The following is a 20,081-nucleotide window of genomic DNA, read 5'->3' on the forward strand; positions in this document are numbered from 1 at the left end:
ACCAGCGTCTCTGGTGGAAAAGATTGAAGCTGCTTGAACTGTAACGACTCTAAGGGAGAGAATACTATCACAAAATGCCTCTCCAGAATGGAGGATACTGGGGCGCAGTCTGGATATAAATAGCGCTTCTGTGCGATTGAGGCGGGAGCCATCCTGTATGCTATCTCCAAAATTGATCCACACAGCCCAAAGCAAATCTGGATTGGCACAAGTGCTCTGTCGGGCGGGACGATTTTTTCCTGCAATTCGTCTGGTTCCCACACTTTGGGCAGATTTCTCAATCCAATTTCTGAGCAATTTCCCATCGACCATGCCTGCTCTGTACAGTGAGGTTTGACTGTATTCGTGTGAATCATGGGGGCGGTTGAAAAGAGGGTGCTGAGCTGATTGCCCGATCTGGCTCCTGATGTAATTCCTTTCTTCCTTATCTGCGCTGTCCTCTGCTCTGCTGATTCTATTGGTTACGGTGCCCCTTACTTGGACTGGATGCGTGATCATGGCAATGGTTGGGTGGACAAGATATTATTGCATCTGAGGTGGCCTTTGGGGCGTTCACAAGCCTTGTTGGCATAGTTGTCAGCGTCTTTATTGAGGCCACGTAGGATATGGTAATAACTGGCCTCCTCCATCATATTGTGAAGTATCTGATTCCTGCTATTGATTTGCTGCAATAAGGTGTTTGGCGAGGTCTGCCTATGCACCATGAGTCGAATTATGATTGCAGAATCGCCAAAGACAGTCGCCTTCTTGATTCCTAGCTTGATCAATTGGGTAAGTCCTTGGAACAGAGCCAGTCCCTCGGCCCTGTTGTTTGATAATTCGCCCAGCCCCCATTCAAAGTGAAGAATTGACTCACCATTAGCGTTACATATGAGACCCCCGGCCCCTGCTTTGCCAGGATTTGACTTTGAGGCTCCATCGAAAAACATATAGAACCTGTTGCAGTTGCTCAGCCAGAGAGCAAATTCTTCTTCCTTGAGCCTCAATTTCCAGACATTACTTGTCTCCTTCAGCTGCAGATTCTCTTTTCTTGGTGCCTGGGCGCTGATGAGGCTTCCGTGTCCATAATTGATCAGATTTCTTTCTTCTACACTGTAGTGGGTAGCATCAATCTTGCCTTGAGTGCGGGTGGTGATTGCTTCCACCGCTAAACTCTTGGCTTTGTGGCACATAACTCTGATATTGTGCCCTTTGTCTTGAAAAATCTTTTTGTTTCTGGCCAACCAGATGCTCCAGACAAGAGTTAATGGTATTGTGTTCCATATCCTTTGTGTTAATTTGCCCTTCTTACCTTTCCAGGGACAATTTTTCTTCCAATTGTAGACAGTTTCAACTATGGATGCCTTTGGTTCCCATGTGACCTCCCCTATTGAGGCCATATCTTTCCAGCACTTTTCTGCTACTTGGCAATCTAGGAACAAATGTTGCATTGTTTCTTCGGCTTGACAACAATTTGGGCACCTGGAGGGTCCCAAAATGCCCCTTTTTTTTAAGTTTTCTGCTGTTAGAATCTTCCCTTTCAGGAGGAGCCAGAAGAAAAATTTAACTTTGGGAGGGGCTTCCGCCTTCCAAACCAATTTCCAATGAATCCAAATGGCCTATGGAGAGGCGCTTTCACACAGTTGTTGATACCCTGCTTTGGTTGTGTAAAGAGTTCCCGTAGGGTCCCAGCGATAGCTGTCTTTTTTCCCTTTTTGAACCGGAGCTTTACTGTGCAGAAGGCTCTTTAGGACTAGGAAGCTTGTTTCAAGTTCTCTGGGGTAGTCCGGAAGTGACCAGCCTATCCAAGCTTGGGATTGATTTCCCCACTGCGTTATTTGAGCTAAACTCCAGATTCCTCTGTTGTTAAGCCAACTGGTTGCTGGGGTTGCCTCTATATTGGATCCTATAGAGCACTGGCCTAATATTCTGTCATTGGAGATGCTAATGCTGCCCCCTCCCCCGGGAACTTTTGAAGTATGATGGGCCATAAAGGGAATGATTTTCTTACATAATTTCCATATGTTGGTGCTGTCCCTGCTGGGGATATTGGTGTCCAACAATTGATGCCTAGTGCTGTTCAGATATTTGGCCTCAAGGACTGTTTTCCACCAAGCTGAGTCTCCTGTGATTAGCCTCCAAACAATTTTAGCCCCAAGAGCTAAATTTAGCAGACTTGGGGATCTTATTCCAAGTCCTCCTTTCTCAAGGGGCTGGATGACATTCTTCCAGTTAACCAGGTTAAACTTTTTTTTCTCCGTCTTTCCTCCTTGCCAGAGAAAGTGTCTAAGGGCTTTTTCCATTTTATGATGGAAGGTCATTGGAGCTTGGATCAAAGAGAAGCGGTAGATGGGCAGAGAGGTCAGCCCTGATTTTAGGAGTACTAGGCGACCAGCTGGGTTCAGCCACATAGATCCCCATTGTTGAATCTTCCTTTTTATTTTATCAAGAATTTCATTCCAAGTGTCAATCTTCAGAGGTCCCATACTCACTGGCATCCCTAGATATGTGAAGTGACTCCAGTCAAGCTTGTATGAGACTCCAAGAGTGTTTGCAATGCTGTATATGGTGTGATTCGTTGCATTCCATCCATAGATGCAGCTTTTAACTTGGTTAACTTTTCCTCCTGAATAATCCATAAATTGATCTAGTATCTTTTTGAAACGCCTTGCAATGGTGATCGAGGCTCCTCCCATCAAGAGGGTGTCGTCTGCAAATTGGGAATGGTTGATGTTCTTTGTGCCCTGCTCGAATTGGATGCCAGTAATTAGGCCAATTCTTCGGTTGTAGTCCAAGGCTTTGCTAAAGGACTCAGCCATGAGAATAAATAAGTAAGGGGACAGGGGGCAGCCTTGTCTGAGGCCTCGGGAGGATTGGAAGGCAGCACAAGGTCTTCCATTAACCAAAGGGGAGATCCAAGGGTTTGAGATGCAAGCTTTGATCATGTTAATGAAGGTATTGTTAAATCCCATTTTGTGTAATACTGCAAACAGAAAGGAGTGTCTGACCCTATCAAAGGCATTGGCAAGGTCAAGTTTTAGGACAAAGCCTTTCTCCTTTCGACTTATGCTAGAATGTATAGCCTCTTGCACAAGAAGAATGGAATCAGAGATGTGTCTATTGGGCAGAAAGCCTCCTTGATTTTCTGAGATTAATACGGGGAGGTGAGGCTTGAGCCTGGAGGACAAAATTTTTGTAATAATTTTGTATGCAGAGTTGCATAGGGATATGGGCCGGAATCTTGAGAAGGTAGAGGGCCTGTTCTCTTTAGGGATTAAAGCTAGATAAGTTGAGTTGGTGAAACCCCCCAGTTTGCCTTTCCGAAGGGTCCAGCGGATCATCTTTAGGAGGTCTTTTTTGATCAGGTGCCAGAACTCTCTGTAGAAGCTTATTGGAAACCCATCAGGACCTGGAGCTTTGTCCGGGTGGAGACTCCAGATTGCTTTTTGTACCTCTTCCTCTTCTATTTCTTGCGTGAGTTTGCTGTTCATTCCTTGGGTAACATCTCTAGTCATGTATTGAAGTAGACTTGAGTAATCCTCCTCGCTCTTGTCCTCAGTTAGTAGATTTTTGAAGTGAGCGGTTGCTGCTTCTTTAATGGAGTCTTGAGTCTCGTAGCTTTTCCCTTCGCTGTCTTTAATTATACTCACAGTGTTCCTTGCCTTCCTGACTGTAGCTTGCTTGTGGAAATATGAGGTATTTTTATCTCCTTCGCGCAGCCATAACTGTCTTGACTTTAGCCTCCATTTGATCTCCTCATCTCTAGCTGTTTGCCTCAGCTGGGTATACAATCGTATCTCATCTTCTTTTGCTTGCTGGGAGAGTCCAGACGCTTCAATATTTTGCTGGACTAACTCAAGTTGTTTTTTGATGTCCTTTTTAACTAGCTCGGGTTCCTGGTAGTTGATCTTTGCCCATGATTTGAGGGCCTGCCTAGTTTGCTTCAGCTTGGATTCCCAGATATATGTCGGGGAGCCCTCCACGTGCTGGGTCCACGCTTGCCACACCGCATCTCTAGCTGCAGGGATTCGGCTCCAAAGGGGAGAATATTTGAAAGGGAGGGGTCCAATCTGACTATGACTGTGCAGGGTGAGCGTGATTGGATAGTGGTCCGAGGCGGAGATGTTGAGGATATCTGACTGACCGGTAGAGAAGGTGGATAGAAAGGCAATGTTGATGAGGAAGCGGTCGAGCCTTTCCATAATATTACCTGCTCCTAGTCGCCTGTTGCTCCATGTGTATCTTCTGTTCTTAGGTTTTATGTCTACCAGATCTTTCTCCTGCATAATATGCTCAAGCCTGTTTCTAAATGGATCTGAGCTAAAGTTTCCTCCTCTTTTCTCGTTGGTATGCATGACCAGGTTTAGATCCCCTGCAAGAATAATATTGCTGTCATGATCTTCTTCTATATTTGTGTTCAGAGTGTTCCAGCATACTTCTTTTTCCCTGTAGTGGTTTGGTGAATAAACATTGTATATTTTTACCTCTGCTCCATTTTCCTTACTTTCCAGTTTGACACTAATCCAGTTCTGATGGATTTTGGTGAAGCTGCAACTCCATTTACTATTTTCCCACATTGTTAGAATGCCACCCGAGGCACCTCTTGCTTCACTGGCGCAGCCACTGTATTGCTTTTGTTGATTGATGAGTCTGTTGATTTCGGACTGATCTAGCTTTGTCTCTTGAATGAGTATAATTTCGGGCTTTTCACTTTGAATTAGTTCCCTGAGGGCTGCTTTCTTGGAGGGGTGCCCTAGTCCCCTGCTATTCCAGGATAGCAGCTTCATCATGATTTACCAGTGGTATGGAGAGGTGCCCGCCTCTCTTTGCCTTTATTGTTGTTTTCCTTGTCCGAGTGTCCCAGGATGTAGGATTCTATAGGTGTCTGGGATCCCATTGCTATATCTTTCTGTGCACTTTCTTCTCTATGCTGCTTAGCCGATTTCCTGCCAGGCCCATGCTTTTTAGGGATGTCACTGGACGCACCATGGTCCTTTGATGAGCTTCTGGTGATCCTTATGGAGTTGGTTTCAGGAGAGGGCTGAGAAGAATGAGGGGGAGAGGTATGGAGATGCTGATCAGATGAAAGGGGATCCTGCTCGGGATCTTCCTCAGAAAGGGTTGCAAAGGGATTGGAAGAAGGAGGAATGGAGGGGTCCGAGATTCGAGGGGGTGAGGAGGGGATATGGGGAGGGTGCTGCTGAGAGGATGAGGGGGGTTGCTGATGGGATGATTGAGGATGAGAGGGATGTTGCTGGGAAGGCCCCGGGGTTTCAGATTCTGCATGCTTCAGGGATGGGTTCGATTTTTTTCTTTTTACCGTTTCCCATTGTCCTTCTTGCTCTATTGATTCTACAGTTATAAGCTTAGGGCATCTATTAGCAAAATGTCCATATTCGTGACATACCTTGCACTTGAAGGGTATCTGCTCGTAGTCCAGCTGTTGAATATGGCACTAGTCGTCTACTTTCAGTTTGATTGCTTCCGGTAGTCCACGTCCCAGATCAACTTCAACACATATTCGCGCACAGGCTTGCATGTTATCCTTGGGTTCGCTTCGATCTATGTATTTTCCGACTGCGTTCCCTATTGCTTTGACCGAGTCATCTCCCCAGCAGTGTAGAGGGAGATGGGGGAGCCTGACCCAAACAGGAACAACACTTGGAATGTCCAGCTCGGGATCGAAATCCGGGGTCCATTTGTTGAGGTAGAGACCTCTGGAATCCATGAAGTAAGGCCCATTTCTAAAGATTAGGTCCTTGTCCTCCTTAGTTTCAAAGTGAAAGGTAAAGTATCCTCTGCCACAGAACCTAATGGATATTTTCCCTTGGACCTTGTCTGCCCAGTTTCGCTCAACCCACCTTTGCACAGTTTTGGGTGAGGGCCATAGCCCTGTAAATTGACCGATTAATCCTTTCTCTGCTAGCGAGATGGCTGCCATGCGAGGGATGGTCGGAGGCAAATGGACTTCCTGTAACACATCTAGTTTCTTTACGAACTTGGTTGCTGTTGGCCTTGGTCTTTGCTGAGGAAGCGATTTCACCAGATTGGAAAAAGCTTGTTGCATGTCCGGATCCCCACCAGGCGGATCCGGAGGATCCATGAGGCTGATCGAAGAGCAGGGTCGCAGTCGCAGTCACAGGCCGAGGGCCAAGGGCAGGCTCAGGCGCGCGCGCGCGCAGAGCAGCAGCAGCGGAATATGAGAATAATCACTTTATCTCTTTATCATATCACACATTCTCTTTAAATTTAGATGTAATAACATTTTTAATAATATTTTATTTTGTAAAATATTGTCTTTGTTCATTTCATAACTATTGGTGGATTGGATTTTAAACTAAATTTCAGTAGTATCTTGTTTTCCATGTTGTTTATCTTATTATTTTACAATAAGTATCTAAACAGAATTATAGACACTAAAATATTTTATTTATAACTAAATTTGAAATTTATTTTATAATTAATATTTTTTTAAATGGAACTTGTCAACTTCATTTAAGTATTAAATAAATTACACAAATTTCTCAAACTCCATGTTAAGTACTAAATAAATTACACACATCTCTCCCACGAAAATCTAAAAGACACCAAATTCTGGAAAAATAATTTTTTGACTTTCAGTTACTTTATTAAAATATTATATTTATGATTAAAAAAAATTATTAATATATATATATATATATATATATATATATATATATATATATATATATTTTTTTTTTTAAATATTATATGTTGAATTGAGTACGTAATGAATTATACATATCTCTTATATTAAATAGTAAAAATATACCTTTATCTACCATAAACTATTTTATAAAAAAATTATTAAATTTCACAAATCCCTTTTCTTTTTTCCAACCCATTAAACTGGGTTAAAACATTTCTTTTAATAAATTAAATTGGTCACATCCCACTCCATCCAGCCACACATGTTAATCAACATTCATTCCCTTCACATTAATATGAAAGACATTTATTCCCTTCACATTAAGATGAGAGCATATATCTTGTTCATGAGCTCTTGCTAGGCAACATTGGCTCCATGTTCTTTTGCAGCTCCTGTGATATTCCCCCACCACAGGTGGGATATATCCCCTAAGGACATGGCCTTGTGAAGTTTAAATTCGTCTATTGCAGCATGTGTCTTGTAGTAATCCTTGTGGCCCATCTACGGTACATGGGGAAGACCTCTCCCATGGCATTGGTTTTGTTGGAATTGTAGTACATGGTGGTATTGACTCTTGGGACATTAGCCTTTAGTGCATGCACCTAGTGTTGATCATTCGTGAGACGAGCGAGGCGAAAACTATTGAGGAGGTGACCTCTGGGTCATTGGAAATGTCGACAACAAAGTCAGAACATGGTTGGGAGGTGACCGACACAGACTTATCCTCATCTTGAAGCACTTCCAAGCCCGATGGGTTAGCCATTGCTTATTAGTTCATTCTATTTCCAACTTCTATAACTCTTTCAACTCTTGTAGTTTGATAGTTTTTACATAGAAAACTTTGGTTCATAATTTACAAAGTGTCTTGGTGGTGTGCATTGTTATTGGTGTCATAGTATTCTATTGTGGCCACAACCCCCCAATATATTTTAAAAAAAACATGGGGACCCTTCATTTTGAACTCCCTTCTTTCCCAGCATGTTAGTGGTTGATGATTATTTTGATTCCTATTGTTTGTCTTTTGATATTTTTGCATATCCTTCATTATGGTTGTTATAATTGTCCTTTTTATTGTTGGATTGTTAGTGTCTCTGTACTCCCTTTCACATTCCTGACAACATTGGTCATGAGAAAGCGATATAGCACCTTCAGTTGCCACATCACTTCGCATTCCGCATTAGAATTTTCTTGTTAGTTTCTGCTCCACTTCGTTGGACACCTGCATCAAAATAAAAGCAAAGCATAAATAAATAATGATATATATATATATATATATATATATATATATATATATATATATATATATATATATATATAAACAAAAATATAGATAAAGTAAATGTAAAACATAATACATTGTAAATATTATATTGTAAATTGCTATTTTACATATAATACAAAATGTTGAATAGTTTTATTTATTTATTTATTTTTATTTTATATATATCAAATAAAATATAAAAAAGTTGTCTGTATGCAAAATAACTTATAGAAAGTTATTGTAAATAAAATAAAGACTATAAAATTCCACCACATTGAAAAATCCCAAAGCCACAAAAATATGACAATCCTGAAGCCCTAGAGGCATACACCAACATAGTTTGCCCCTTTTGCACAAAAACATGACAATCCTGAAGCCCTAGAGGCATACACCAACATAGTTCGCCCCTTTTTCACAAAAATATGACAATCTCGAAGTCCTAGAGGCATACACCAACATAGTTCGCCCCTTTTGCACAAAATTATGGCCATCCACAAAGGATAGATTTCTTGCCATATTCCTCAATATTTCATGAAACCAAATGCATATTTGGACATCGACTATTCCGTTTGTATGTGTTGTTCTCTACAACAACCCCCCCATTTCATAGAATTTTTACTTTTCAAAACTATAATATGAAATGGGTCCCTTTTCATTTAATTTGGTATCAACTTATCATTATTCAAAAGGTTCGAAACGAAATAAAACATTATAAAACCTTTTTGATAAATCACTTAATTGGTATTATAATAAAGAATGAATAATCTTTTATTATTGCGATAAAGCGATCGCATGATCGCATATCGCAATAACAAAGGATGCATGACTTGAAGACCCATAGATTTTCCCCGATGCGACAATGCACAAAAGGCTATCAGATATCGGGAAGGCAAACGATCCTAACAGAAGGCCCCTCTTCGCTCCGATGCGATATTGCTATCGGCGATCGGGGATGTACCATGCATGCATCTAAAGCCCTCGTTTAAAACTCCTGATGCGAATTGGTGATATCGCTATCGGCGATCGGGGATTCCGAAAGGACACCAATATAACAACTTAAGCTTTCCCCTGATCACCGATTGCGATAAAGCTAAGCGCATATTTCAAAAAAGATTGATAAGGCCGGGATATATTATGGTTATTTAGTATTAAAGGCCTTTCTCTTCCCGATAGCGATTCACTTACGCTCAACCGCCAAAACATCAAAGCCACGCTTAAATGAATCATTCGGCCAATAAACGATATGATGAGCATTTAAAGGATTGACAAGTTTAAACGGCCATTTAATGAAACAGTAAGGCTAAAATCTCTTCAGAGATTGTATCCGCGGCCACCTTAAGTTAAATCCTCCATTATTCATTGATTAATATATCTCGTTCATCTTTGGTTTGTGCCACCAATTCTCCGCATTACATCTATTTTCTCTCCTGTGCAGAGCTCTTCCGAAGCAGCAAATTCAAGCCAAATGGGGAAGAAATCTAAGAGAACTGGAACAGCTTCCGCTTCGGCAGTTACAGGACAACACATTGCCGATCCAGGAGCAAGCAAAAAGGGACTAATATCCGACACCACATGTCTAGGACTCGGTAAAACTACTTGGCTGAGCATCTACAATCTGATTGAGGCCGAAGAGCCTGAGGTAACAACAGTGCAAGCCACAGCAGACACGACTCGGAAATCTGATGCTACCCTAAAGGATTTAGCCGACTCTTACCTTCATCGGATAGCAGCCCGAGAACAAATTCTCCCATATACAGATGTGGTGAGATGGGCAATTGAAGAAATCCCAATTACAAATAGGACATTTTGCACCATGGACGGGAGAGTGTTCGGCTCGTTTCAACTTGATGATTTGAGGCAAATGTACCATTTGCCTGCACCGGAGAAGAAGTACAACAAAGCATTCCTGGAGAAATTCAGAAATGAAAACGACATTGAATCAGAACCCATACGGGATTGGAGGCAAAACCCAGCAAAACACAAGCATGAGTCTTCGGGTAAGTACTCTGTTGATTCCTTGTGTTCTCCTTATTGTTATGTCGGGGTAATGATGTGTAGGTTGTGGGGATTACATGATTCCGCAAACTTCACTATAGAGATGGTACCTTTAATGGAGGCAACATGAAATAGTGAAATAATGGATTGGGGAAATATACTGTCTGATAAGTTAGCAACCGCGGTTCTTGAATTCAGAAACAAATCCCGCATTACTGAAAGGTTCATTCCCCCATTTTACTATAGTGCCTACATCTTGGACACCCTGTGTTTTAATTCCGAATTTCCTGTGCTTGGGTGGAGATGGACTCCACAAGACCCCATGCCCATTCATATATACCACCAGAAGTTATGGAAAGCCCACTATAAACACCATTTATATCAAGTTTGCAATGGTTTTATGTTACCCATTCACTATGCCATTTGTGACAAACCGGCTCCAAAGATTTCCTCACAAGCGGGGATGGACTTGACAGCTATAGGGAGATGGTTTGGAGAAGAAAAATTCACCTATGTAAGAGTTTTCGGCAGCCAGGCCAAGCCTCATGTCCTCCCTTTGTAAATACCCGAAAAACTGTTAGCCCGAGAGGTAGCATATCAGATTACATCCGAAGGAGTTACACAGACTCTAAGGAATAAAAAGAAGCAGGTTTGGCCTTATTTTCCTCTAAGATGTGGTGTCTACGCTCTGCATGAATTTAAACATGCAGAGAAAGAAGCAGATAAGATTAAGGCACTGAATCTCACCACTCTTCCTAATAGGCGATTTGATCCAAACAAAGTCGCCTAAAATGCACTTGAACAGGCAAAACTAACTAAATTTGACCATAAAGATGATGATTTTGATGACCTGTTCTCCTCAGTCGATTCGCTATTCCAGGTTAAATCACTAGCCAGAATGAAACATAATGATGACGGGTTAGTTGAATTTAACAGACTTAGAGAACAGAGGTTACAAACTCTGCCTCTAGAGCTGTTAGCAATGACCCCGATGATACAATCAAGCGAGCATGAGCAGCGACTCACTAATGAACCTCCTGCTACATCAGAAATTGCTGGAGAAATCCAAACAAAAGAGCAGGAGGAAGTGCAGAGAAAAGAGCAGGAGGAAGTGCAAAGAAGAGAGTAAGAGGAAGTGCAGAGGAAAGAGCAAGAGGAAATACAGAGGAAAGAGTAGGAGCAGAGCGACACGGACGTGAATGTAGATGCCCAGATTAACCCGAAATTGCTCCAGGAATGGCAACAATTCGACTCAATCATAAGCAATCTTGAGAGCTCAAAGGAAGCCGATACATCAAAAGTGGCTGACACACAGGATACAACATCTAAAGAGGTTCCAAGTGGAACCAGCGGCCTACCCCTTTCTACAGGAATAGAGATAATTCCCAAGGATCCTTTGGATCAGATCGTTTTGCAAGTGGAGGAGATACCTCCATTGGATGTCTTTTACAGCCCAAAGCACAGGGCTGTAGTAAAACGACAGTGGAAAAGGAGAAGGACTGATCAACCTTCCCTATTCCCTAAACAAACAGTGACAGCTAATGTGGTTTGGAAAGAGGAGTTTGATCCTTTTGATGACCTTACAAAATTGTCCTAATATGCTGGAGCCTATTCGGAGGCCACCATGGACAAGGCATCAGAAGTGACTAATCTGTTAAGAGAAAAGGACCAAGCAATCGCCTCGCTACAAGTACAGTTATCGGAGGCACAATAGAAAGCAGAGCAACTTGAACAGCAGTTGTCTACACAGCAACAAATAAACAATCAATTGAATAAACAATTGTAGGAAGAGAAGCAAAGAATTGATTCAAGTGCCATTGAAAAGCAGAAGGAGCTATCGGAAGCGCTGGCAAAATTAAAAGCAATGCATGAACAGATGGGGAAATCTAAAGATGAGAAAATTGCTCAATTATTAGCCCAAATAGAAAAGTCCAAGAATCTTCCTTTGCCTGCTGAGTTCAGAGCCAAAGCATTACAGATTAACAAAGCATTGGTAACACAAATAAGACTGTTATGTCAACAAATCACTCAAGCAGAACCCTTATGTGACTTAACAACATCAATAATTGATAAATCAGTTGATGCTAGAACAGACTTGGAGTAGGCCGATGAGACCTTGACCAATTTTCTTGAGTGGCAAGTCACTGATGAGGGACAGGCAGCTAATTTGCCAAAAATCTTAGAATCCCATAAAGAGATCCTATTTATGGAATGGCAGTCCCAGTTAATGAAGGCAGAGAGAGCAGTTTCCAGATGCAAGTTAACCACAAGTAATTTGGTTGAATTGATTAATGATACTCTCTACTTATCTAACATGATCTCTCAATTTACCCCAGGTAAATTACTATCGGCTAAAACATTGGAGCAGTCATGTTATCAAGAGCTGGAGAAGAATGGGAGATTGATCGCAGCTATTAACAGTTTGACTTGGGACACCTATTGGTTGTTCCTAGTCAAACCATACATCAAGAGAGCCGCCCTCAAGTTCTTGACAGATGCAATCGGGTGTATCATTCCCGATATACAAGATGCCACCTATGCTGCCCAACTCAATTCTCGTCTCAACCGACCTCTAAAAGTGGAACCAATGCTTGCAATATGCCAACTCAGGTCGAAAGGAAAACAACCTAAGTGATGAATCATGCTGCCGACTACCAGATTGCTATGAGGAAGATACTCCAAATCAAGTTGTACCAATTAAGTAGGATTTTAATTTCATAGTTAGTTAGTTTTAATCAAGTATTTATAGACCCTTTCAATGCATTGGAAAGGGTCGTAAGTTTTTGTATATGACTTAAACCTGGAGTTGCACTACTGTACTTCAGGCATATTTTTTTATAAAGACTGGGCCAATTATTCCAATTTTGATAACGAAGCTTTCATGTGGATGTGCACCACTGCCTTTATTTAAAAGTATTTATGCGTCGGAAGAAGGAATTCAAATAGCGATTGATGTTGGGAATGATTTGCAGCTCATATGGTACTACTATCTATGTCTGAGTTCATTATGTTTATGTGAATTGTTGTTTGACCGCTCTTGCTATTATCGGATATATGCATGTGTTTTTAACAACATTCTTTACAATTTCCACTATTGGATGTTTACATCATGCTTTTCTTTTATCATACATGTATCGGTAATATAAAAGGATAAGTGTAACAATGTTTTGTTAATCACTTTGTTCAACTACTTGAACAAAGCAATCATTAAGTAAATGAATGTCTATGTTTATTATGTAGAGTCATCTATATGCCTATCAATGAACAAAGATCATCAAGTGTTGCACTTAAAAGAATAGAAGCCTCCCGGGATAGAATAGTCATTTATGTTTTTGCTGTTAGATTAAGTCATCCATTCATTATCATTTATTAGAAACCAATCACTCATCCATCCCCTTTTATTCATTATTGGGAAACTGGTCCCATTATATCCAGTCGGAGCCACCATCCCAAACGGAAAAGGAGCTGTATTAAGGTCCGGACCGGGTGGTTATCCCCTAATGTTGATACAACAATTTTTGGGGGCATCAACATTTTTGGCGCTAGAAGGAGGGCCTAACTATGAATGGCGAGCAATTTCAAATTTACAGACCATTCTGAGAGTAAATCTCCCTCCACATCACCTCGTACTTCCCAATTGCATGCTGGTTCTCCAGTATCCAAGCAAGAAGAAGAGGAATCAACTACCACTGCTCAAATCCATAACACTCCAGAATGATTAAGTCCTGAGTCCCCTGAAGTTCAGTTACTCATCCATAAACTTCAAGGCTTCTCGATATCACCACAGAAATCTGAAGTATCTCAAAGCAGTGAGACTTCGCAATTCAGTCTACCTCATCCTCTCACTAGACTTTAGAGCGGAAAGCTCAGTATTGAACCCACTGAGCTGCCCTTACCTAAAAGGAAAAGGGCAGAGAATAACACTGAAGGATCTAACAGTGAGGCACTTTCATCCACATCCTCCATCTCATCTTCCCCTGTGCGAAGTCAACCATCCACTCCCTCATTACACATTGTTGTTCATTAGGGATTAGGAACTTCAACATCCCAACCTGCTCAATCCTCAATATCAAGTCCTTCCCAAACATCTGCAATTTCATCAGCCATCTCATCCCCTACTGGTGTTTCAATGGAAAACCCATGGAATAGACCTGGTGCGGTCAATATGCCTGCACAATTACATGCATTATCTGATGCTCCTGAAAAATGGCTACCCAAGTTTAACCCAGATGATGGTATACAAGTTGAGGAACATATTAATAACTTCATGTTATCAGTTAATTTGAAAGGAGTGACGGAGGAAGATGTTGTCGTTAGGCTTTTCCCTTACACTTTGCAAGGATCAGAAGGATCCTGGTATTTTTCCTTGCCTTCTGGATCCATTACCAGTTGGACCACTTGCCAAGAGCAGTTTCTCACTAAGTATGGTGATGATAGATCTTTAGCCACATTAATAAATGATCTCTCCAATCTTAGGATAGAGCATAGGGAGTCGATTAAAGAATTCAATGCGCGATTCAATAAACTCTTGAATAAAATCCCAATGGCCTCCAAACCAAGTGAGAAAATCAAAATCGAGTGGTATATAACTGCCCTACCTGCCAATATATCTATTTTCGTAGACAGGGCCGGAAAACCAACTTTAGCTGAAAACATGAAAGAATCACTTGCTGTGGAGAAATGTATTAATGCTCTAGAGAATAAAGCTGCTCTTGAAGATAGAAAATCCAAAAAAGTTTCTTTTAAAGATGATTCAAAGAAGAAAACCCCTAAAGATCCATATGATATGGAAGGTCTACAAAAAGTCCTTAAGACTTTGTCAAATGAAATGGTTGAAATAAAAAAACAAGTAGCAGAAACCTCAACTAAAAGGCCCTTTAGAAATTTCAATAAAACCAAATCAAAACCACCAAATATTATATCTAATGCAGATTCAGATCCTAAGGAAGAAGAAGAAGAAGAAACAATTTCACCAACTGATGAAGAAGAGGAAGTTGTTGAATGCCATGGAATGTGGGATTTCATACTGCCTAACTCTGATATAGAAAATGAACAAGAAGCCTTTCCTGTCACCACTAGGAGTAAAGGTGCCCCTGAACCCGTCCAGGCAACTTCAAAGAAAAGAAGTGCAGGTGCTACTACTACAAAGGAAAAGGTATCCACAAAGAAGCCAGCTGCAACAGTTCCCCAGAACCAACCTTCAACCTCAAATATACCTTCAACATCTAAAACGTTGGTAGTATCTGATTCAATGGATTACAATATTGTTGATGATATGAAGAAAACTAAGGCAAACATTACTATGTTTGAACTTAGTAAACTAAAACATCAGCAGAAATTGCTTCTCAAAGAATTGAATGTTGTTCCTTCTTCACCTCTTCCCAGTGCTAAAGCTGCAAATGATTCAGGACAACCACCTTCTAGCATGATTGAAGCTACTGATACGATTCTGATTAGAGACAGATCCAATTCCCATACTCCTCCTTTCCTCTTAACCTATGAGATTTATAATCGAAATCTGCACAATTGTTTGATTGACTCAGGGGCATCCTCAAATATAATGCCAGCTTCGGTTTGTTCCAAACTGAACATTGAGCCCCAAAAATCTGCAATTCACATTGTGGAGTTAGATAGAACCAAGGTACAGGTTGTAGGAGAAATTAACTTTGTAACTATCAGGTTATCGGCCAATCCACGAGTAGTTCAAAGAATTGATATCTTAATCGCCGATATACCTGAATTTTATGGTTTAATCTTGAGTAGGGATTGGTCTGAGAAGCTCCATGGGTATATTTCTACTGATTGGTCCCACATGTGGCTACCCTACAAGGGAAAGCCAAATCAAATAAAAATCAATCGGGAAAAACACATGACCCACACTGTTACAGAATTTGAACAGGAAAATCAACCAATAGCATTTAATAACAATATCTTGGGGAATTATTCATCTGAATCATTCTTTGGAAACTTCACAGCCCACCATCTCCTTTCTCAGTAAACAATTTTACATCTTAGATCGAAAAATATTCACAAACAGACAGGTCAAGATGTTTTAATGATACTGAGAAAACTGTAAATAAAATTGTTGATAATTCTTTATTTTGGTCACTATATTTTGATGGCTCTAAGTCTACTGAAGGCTCGGGAGCAGGATGTATCTTGGTTAGCCCTCAGGGAGAAAAAACAATGCTGTCCTGTAGGTTGGAGTTTGAATGCACAAACAATATAGCTGAGTATTAAGCCTTAGTCCAAGGACTATACAAAGCGATTGGCCTTAAGGTTCAATATTTGAAAGTGTTTGGCGATTTAGAAATTATTATTAAATAGGTGAGAAATACAATTCATTGTCTTTTAAACCACCTCAAACATTATCAGTCGCTGGTACAAGAACTGACCTCTCACTTTTCAGCATTCAATATTTCTTCTATCCCTAGGTCTCAAAATTCAGCAGCCGACTTACTAGCCAATGTTGCTTCCAAACTCCTACCTTTCAAAGATTATATCCCAGATAGATTTTCAATAGAGTTACTTTTAAGACCATCAATTCCTGACAATGTCACTAATTGGAGGGTATTTAATCACGATGAAGAAATTTTACAATTTTTGACTTCCGAAAAGTCCTACGATGATCAGATCATAGAGGAAAGTGAGCATGATCTTCAAATGAGAGAAAAGCACGAGGAAAACTCAATACGGAAGCCTGTGGTGAAGCTTGAGGATCTTTACGATATTAAAGACAGGTTTAAACCTGTGACCAATACTAAGCTCCAAAGTTCCACCTTAAGGTTTGAATTGATAAATCTTGGCACTAAGAAAAATCCTCAAAACATTAATCTAGGATTAGGACTTTCTGTGGAAGAAAAGACAACATTCATTAAACTGTTAAGGAAAAATAAACATGTCTTCGCTTGGAAATATGATGATTTAAAGACATATGATACATCTATCATCCAGCATACCATTCCAATGCTTGCCGAACAAAAACCGGTTCAACAAAAGTTGAGGAAAATACATCTGAACTTAGAGAGTCAAATAAAATCAGAACTCAATAAACTCTTGAAATCTAAGATTATTTTTCCCGTTCGGCACTCAAACCGGGTCTCCAATATGGTGCCTGTTAGGAAGAAAAATGGCGATATCAGGATTTGTATAGATTTCAGAAATCTGAATAAGGCAAGCCTAAAAGATAATTTCCCATTACCTACTATGGAGCAGATACTCCATTCAGTAGCAGGCTCTGAGTTGATGTTCTTTTTAGATGGTTTTTCAGGATATAACCAAGTTTTGGTCCATCCCGATGACAGACTCAAAACTACATTCAGAACAAAATGGGGAACTTATGCTTATCAGAAAATGCCTTTTGGACTTATTAATGCAGGAGCCACGTTCCAAAGAGCGATGGATATAGCTTTCAAAGGATTGATCAAAAAAATAGTAGTTGTCTACTTAGATGATATTACTGTATTTTCTAAGAAGAGATCCAATCATTTGCATGATTTAAACCAAATCTTTGAACGCTGCAGAAGGTACGGTATTTCACTCAATCCCAAAAAATCCTTCTTCACTCTTAATCAAGGAAAGCTCTTGGGCTTTATTGTTTCCAAAGATTGCATTTATATTGGTCCGGATAGGATTAAAGAAATCTCTGAAATCCCTTTTCCTCATAATAAAAAATCCATGCAGTCATTTTTAGGCCAAATCAATTTTGTCAAAAGATTTATTCCAGACTTTTCTCACATCATTTTGCCACTACAAACTATGATTAAGAAAAATTCAGTGTTTAGATGGGGATCATAAGAAAAGGAAGCATTTGATTCCATTAAACAATCAATATCAATTCCCCCGCTTTGCACACTCCTAATTTTTCTAATCATTTCACATTGTATACTATCGCATCCGATTCATCTTATGCAGCAGTACTCACTTAGATTAATGATCACAACTTGGAAGCACCGATTTCATTTTATAGTTCAAACCTACAGGGTGCTGAACTGAATTATTCCGAAGTAGAAAAACAAGCCTTTGCTGTGTATAAAGCTGTCAAACATTACATACCCTTCCTTTTAAAAGCCCATACAAAAGTTATAGTTCCTTTTCCTGCAGTAAGGAAACTATTAATCCAAAGGGAATTAGGTGAAAAAAGGGCAAACTGGGTTACAACACTTCAAGAATATGACTTGGAAATAAAGCCAGCAAAGATTGTTAGAGGCCAAGGTTTTTGCAGGTTATTGGCAGGAGCATCCAACATTCGACAACCAGGTGATACAGAACATATCGAAGAAATCAACCAGATAAGTATTACTGATTCTGAATCACAATATGCAGACTTGATCTTTTATTTGAAAAATGGATATGAACCTCCTAACCTGTCTTATAAAAACAAAAGGGCCATTAGATTAAAAACAAGAAACTTCACAATTATTGATGATGTACTTTTTAGGAAAAATTATGATTCAATTTTATTAAGATGCCTAGAAAAACCTGAAGCACAAAAGGTTTTGCAGGAATTACATGATGGACCAGCAGGAGGACATTTCGGAGCTGACACAACAACCCACAAAATCATTCATGCTGGATACTATTGGCCCACCCTGTTCAGAGATGCTCATGAATATGTAAGGAAATGCCGAAGTTGTCAAACTTCTAGTGGAAGACAAAGAAAGCCAGCTTTCCCCTTGCAACCAGTCAACATTGAACAACCATTTGAGCAATGGGGATTGGACATCATTGGAGAAATCACTCCACATTCGTCCAAACAACATAAGTATATCCTTACTGCCACTGATTATTTTACTAAGTGGGTTGAAGTGATTCCTTTAAAGACAACAAATTCTGAGGCAATTATGGAATTCATAGATCAATTCATCATTACCAGGTTTGGTGTCCCAAATGCTCTTGTTTTTGATAATGCATCTTATTTCTCTGGGAATGCTATGTTTGATTTCGCTATTAAAAGAGGATTTAAATTGAAATATTCTGCTAATTACTATCCCCCGGGTAATGGTTTAGCATAATCTACCAATAAAAATATAGTTAAAATTATTAAGCGAACTATCAAACAGAATCATAAAAACTGGCACAAATCTTTAATATTCGCACTATGGGCTGATAGGATAACACAGAAGGCTTCCATAGGCTCTTCTCCATTCAATCTTGTATATGGGAAAGAAGCAGTGCTACCAATGAATCTTGTCCTTCCTTCTCTAGCCCTAGTTCAGTTTATTGAAGAAAGCCCTTCTTCTTCTATTCAACTTAGACATGATCAAATCTTAAAATTAGAAGAGGAAAGAGAGAGGGACAAAGTTACTCATGCAAAACATCAGCAAATTATCAAGTCATCCTTTGATTCAACTTCATCCAGTTCAAAACAGTTGCAAGTTGGTGATCTAGTTCTGAAATGGGACAAAGCCCATGAGGACAAAGGAAAACACACCAAGTTCCAGAAAATGTGGCTTGGACCATTTCAGATTTGCGAGAAGATAGGCCATTCGACATTCATATTACAAGATTTATCAGGTAAGAGAGATTCTCTCCCTGTTAATGGCCTCATCTTAAAGAAATTCTTCAATTGAGGAGGTAACCCCTTCTCCCTTTTTAGTTTACTATAATTTCTAGTTTGTAGGACCATTAGGAAATAAAGCTGTAAGGTATCTTCCATTGATCTTTGCTGTATTTAAAAGTTGCTCAAAGAAGTAGTGTTGATATTTACTTTTAAATAATAGAAGCCTTAAACAAAAGGGACAATTTCTAGGAAACTAGCTATAATTGCATTTTGAAACCACATTTCAATTTTTGTGAACTCTTCTCAAGGTTTAGAAGTATTGTAAATCATTTTATGTTTTCAAATTGGTCACAAAAAAGGTTATCAATATCAAAATAGAAACCAATCCAACATCAGCATCTTCAACTCTTACCCTGTCATCCATTCTCTCTTAAGGAGAAAATTGTCAATCCCATTCATCAAAGTTTGTGATTACTCAGAGTGTAATTCTAAAATATTTGATATAAAAGATAAGGGGTCTTATTACAAGCCTGCTTACCATGATCATCGGGAAATAGTTTAACCGACATTACCAACACTGCATACCATAACAGGGTAAAGGCTTAGAATCATAAGACAAGGGGTCTCATCACGAGCCAGCTTGTTCGGTTAGATTACTACCAGTGAATGGCATT

This window comes from Pinus tabuliformis, chromosome 1_2 (assembly GCF_031772625.1).
Source record: "Pinus tabuliformis cultivar Carrire ecotype Pingquan chromosome 1_2, CPIR1, whole genome shotgun sequence".
Taxonomy (NCBI): domain Eukaryota; kingdom Viridiplantae; phylum Streptophyta; class Pinopsida; order Pinales; family Pinaceae; genus Pinus; species Pinus tabuliformis.